Source organism: Gallus gallus, chromosome 3 (assembly GCF_016699485.2).
Source record: "Gallus gallus isolate bGalGal1 chromosome 3, bGalGal1.mat.broiler.GRCg7b, whole genome shotgun sequence".
Taxonomy (NCBI): domain Eukaryota; kingdom Metazoa; phylum Chordata; class Aves; order Galliformes; family Phasianidae; genus Gallus; species Gallus gallus.
This window is the reverse complement of record NC_052534.1, coordinates 16939835-16944274: the sequence shown is the minus strand read 5'-3', so window position 1 is coordinate 16944274 and position 4440 is coordinate 16939835. Positions and strand designations below refer to the sequence as shown.

At 43.0% G+C, this 4440-nt stretch overlaps 1 protein-coding gene across 6 annotated transcripts in view; it reads right to left on the bottom strand.

The window, feature by feature from the left end:
• ENAH (ENAH actin regulator) overlaps positions 1 to 3611 on the bottom strand; it is a 131836-nt gene extending 128225 nt beyond the window's left edge. For all 6 annotated transcript variants that reach the window (XM_040696698.2, XM_015283590.4, XM_015283596.4 and 3 more), the window contains exon 1: positions 3545 to 3611. The gene's annotated coding sequence lies outside the window, so the exon portion shown is untranslated. The remainder of the gene's footprint in view (positions 1 to 3544) is intronic.
• Between the last annotated feature and the right edge of the window lie 829 nt (positions 3612 to 4440).

Here is a 4440-nt window from a genome sequence, read left to right as displayed (position 1 = left end):
TGCCAGCCTCTGTCAGTAAGCCTTTGATGGTTGCTGTTACCTTGGGTTGATTTTAAGGGATTACATCACCTGGAAGGTGTGTTGGCCCTCTTGCTTCAGTGGGAACAAATCTGCTAACTTCTTAAGTAAGGATGGGAACACACTGTTGTCCTCCAATGTACTCATGTTCTTCCCCCTTCTTTTCTGCTTTAGAGGAAGGTGTTCCACAGAAATACTACTGTGGCCACTTCTAAAAGGCATTTGAGATTGATCTGAAGTGGAAAAAGGAATATGTAATAAATAGCTATTGCACTTTTATTTCTATATATCACCTTCTCATCTAGAGACCAGATTCTGCAACAGCTCCAATTCTTTCAAGAGACTGTGAGCATTACTACGACCTTCCAAAGCTGCATCTCACACTGAAAGCGTGATTATTTGTACAATGCACTGTGCTGAGGTAACTTCAGTGTCACTGACTGAAACGAAGTCACTTTCGTCAAGCATATCTAAGAAGCCTTCTTGTGAAGATCCATTAAGAATGATATCCACTGACTTGTTTTTTAAAATCTAGTCTATGATCCACATCTAGTTTTTGCTTAAGTTAATAGTGATTTCATTTCCAAGACATGAGCTATCTATTCTGAGAACCTGATACCACTTTGAAGGTAGATGCTGCGTGACTCAAGATAACCATCTTTATAAGCAAACAATCGCATTATCTTTTACACAGGCCTTGAAAAGTATTTAAATACAGGCAAGAGGTAAACCATCTTTGTTGCTGGAGAGGAAATAAAAATGCCTTTCATCTGTTGTTACTTTTACAGCAAATACTCTTCAGGCTGACTTCCAGATAAGCCTCCCCAGCTTTTTACTTGGAGGAATTACCACAGGCTGGAGGCAGATCTGGCCTTTTTAGTCCCTAGAAGTGGTGCGTTTGATAGGAGAACGTTACCACAGTATTTCAGGAAGAGAACAGTTACTCAGCAGAATACAAAGCGTGGAAGTCCACTAATCCCTGACAGTTGGTGTCAGCCCTGTGGCTGCTGTAACAGACCAGAAGCTGGCAGGAGAACGTGGGCTTAAATTGGACCACGTAATAGAAGTCTGTGGGAACTGAGCCAGTAAAAACACAGTCACAATGTGATAGCAGAGCTAGTTTCCTTCATGCTAGTGCAGTACGGAAATAGCAACATCTTTGTTTCTAGTGAATATGCAGTTTTCTCCCTTACATTGTGCCTAAGTTAGGCACTTCGTCACAGGTGTTCGTTCCTGGAGCCCCCGATGGGAACAATGACTTTCTGCTACTCTAAAAACATCTCAAGTCATTAGTGCCATCTCTGAGGGCTCTTGGTTCGATAGCCAGCCAGGCTCCCAGCCAGAACCAGTGTGCTCAGCCTGAGTGCCCCCCATAAAGACAGCCCTGATGCAGGGAATTTGGGTATTAGAGAACCAAGAACGTAATTTCTCTTATACTGCAATTGATTGCATTCATGAAATACTGTTTCCTATTTAAAATCAAGACCAGCTTTGAAGACATTTTTGATTTTGCACTCATTCTTCTGTCTGCTTTTTTGTGGCGATTCTTAGCCTTTTTGTTGGAACTTAAAATATTAGTCATGCTGAAAGGCCTGGGAGAGGCTTGGTTTGTTGCTTTCTCCTTTGAAGTTGTGCTGCACACTGCATTCATTTTTTGTCTGGAAGTGGTATCTCCATAAGAGGTCTGATCTGTTCTGCTGATACTGAGAGGAATCCTCCTGAGCATTACATGTGTTTACAGCAAGATTTCAAAGACCAGTTTCTTAGGGGAGTTTTGCTCTCTGGAAACCTACTGAAATACTTGCTGACTGGTAGCGAGTAATGAGAAGTCACTGCTCACACTGGCTAGTAAAAAAATATGTATTTTAAGTGGGTTGCTGATGCATGTAAATAGAGCCATCTAAAATACAGTTCTCTTATTATGTGGCTGAAAGATGAAAGGCTTGCCTCAGGGCACTGACAAATGAGCTCTGGCAAGTTTAGAGTGAGCCTTAGAGAAGCTTCCTCCCAAAGATATCTTTTCCTTTAAGGAGTCAGCAGATAGGAGGATGAGTTAATGCTGTAGGCATATCAGTGCAAAAGTTGATGTCTTACTTTAAATCGCTATAAAATACACCTTTTAAAATTGGAGGACAAGGGGGGAGCTGACCTTCTCAGTGAGTGTTTAACAGTTGGTTCATAGAATGGTTTGTGTTGGAAGGGACCTTTAAGACCACCTCATCCCAACCCCTGCTATAGGCTGCTCACAGCCCCATCCAGCCTGGCCTCAAATGCTTGGTTGCTCTTTGTTTTGTGACAAGTTTTCCATGGCACTGCTACCCGATAGCTGAGGGCAGTAGACAAAGAAATAAGTGAGATTCAACCAGGCTGACGCTCAGGGGAAAACCTTACATATGCTTCTCACACACCAGAACTACATAACAGGTGACTGCACTTAAACACGCAACCAACCAACCATGTTTTCAGTGTTTCCATGAGAGCAAACAGCTGCTTTCCAAACAGCTTCCTAACCACTGCAGCAACACTCCATGTCATCTGACCAACACGACGAGACTGGGATTCCACACCAGCCTAGGTCAGTGTAACAGCTGGCTGCTGATTCCTGCCATCTCTATTACACAGCTTCTAGCACACCTCAGAGCCTCAGCTGAACCCTTTCCATTTAACAAGGGCATCGAAAAAGCTCCTTAATCTGCAGACCTGCTGTTGTGGTATTCTACCTGATTTGTGTGCTCACATAGCATCACCAAAGGTCAAATGAGTGCTAGGGAAAAGGAAAGTCAGGGCTTGGGGGCTTCCAGGAGCACTGAGAAGAGTGATTGAGTAGAAGAGCCAGCAGTTAGATTGGCTTAGACCACAGAACATCAAAAACTTAAGTCTGTAGACCTAGTTTGCTTATAAAAACCTCACATTTGTCCATTAAATGCTCTACAATGCAGATGTTACACAACATTTAACTGAAAAATTGCCTGTAACAGAATATATTTTCATATTGTTCTAGTTCACATAGACAGTAGTACAGAACCAAAGATAGTAGATTATTTTCTCCCTCAGGGCCTCTGGAAGCTTCTTGAATGGAACATCCAGAACTGAACATGTACTACAAGGCAAAGAAGTATCCCACAGGTTCACAGAACTGTGTGGTAATTCTTAAGATGCTGGGTTTGGGGATTGAGAGTGAGCAGCATATAGGAATGCACACACAACATCTATAGTAGCTGTCCAATGCACAGCAGCTCCAAAGCAGAACATTTTTAAGATGCCTCCTGACTGCATCCAGGTGGCCCTTCACATTAACCCATTCAAACACTGCAACACCTGTAGGGTACAATTTCACTGATAGAATCATAAAGGCTGAAAAAGATCACCAGGATCATCACATAAAACCAACAACCCACATCCCCCATAACTAACATCCTGCCCACAAAGAAGCAAAATCTCTTCTAACAGGTTATTGGCAACATAAGGCAAACTACTTGCAGGTAGGCTAAGAGTCATAGACATAAAAAAAAAAAACTGAACTCACCCAGCTGTAATGGGGCTCTCCAACAACACAGCAGCCCTCCACATGAAGCATCCCAGGTCCAAGAGATGCTTTCCCGTTAGTGGCCAGCCCTTATATGAGCGTAGGGTGGAGCCACCCTGGGTCCACCCCTTCTGGTTATGCGGGGAGCACAGGTGCACTTTGCCTGTGCTTCCTAGGCCAGCCACACCTCTTCCCCAGGTGGTCAATCACCAGTTCAAGCCATGACCTATCAGTTCCTCTACTAACCCACTTCCCTCAGTGCTGTTTCTCCATGTTTCCTGAACCCCTCCGGGGATGGTGCCTCCACCACCTCCCTGGGCAGCCTGTGCTGCTGCCTCACCATGTCCAACCTGAACCTCCCCTGGTGCAACTTAAGGCCATGACCTCTCGTTCTATCACCAGAGAGATGGGGCTCTTTGATTTCAGGATGAGAAAAAAGGATTTTCCTTCCTCGTTCTTCCAACTTCTCTTATTAAACTTCCTTTTTGACTTTGTTCCTTTCTTCTTTTCCATCTATTTTAAACTTAATCTTGCTCTTTATATCTATAAGGCTAATTCATCTTATTTGCTCCTCGTGGTTGACCATGGTGGACTTTTCTTTGGGAAGAGGATTGTTATGCAGTTGCATCTCCATTTTCTTCTACTTGTGGATTTAATAACTGATGTTGTTCTCAAATCTGAGCTTCAATAGTGGGAGATTCTGCACTGTCACATTTGTGAAGGCTACATCCATACGTGTCACAGAAACATTAAAAACAAACTGCACGACCAACTTCCTCATCCAGTAAAAGAAAATATATATATATATTTTTTTTTATATCAGAAAGAGCATTTAGGCTTTAGTGAGCGATAAGTTCCTTCAGCTCAAACCCTGTTTTGGAATCAGTACCTATTAC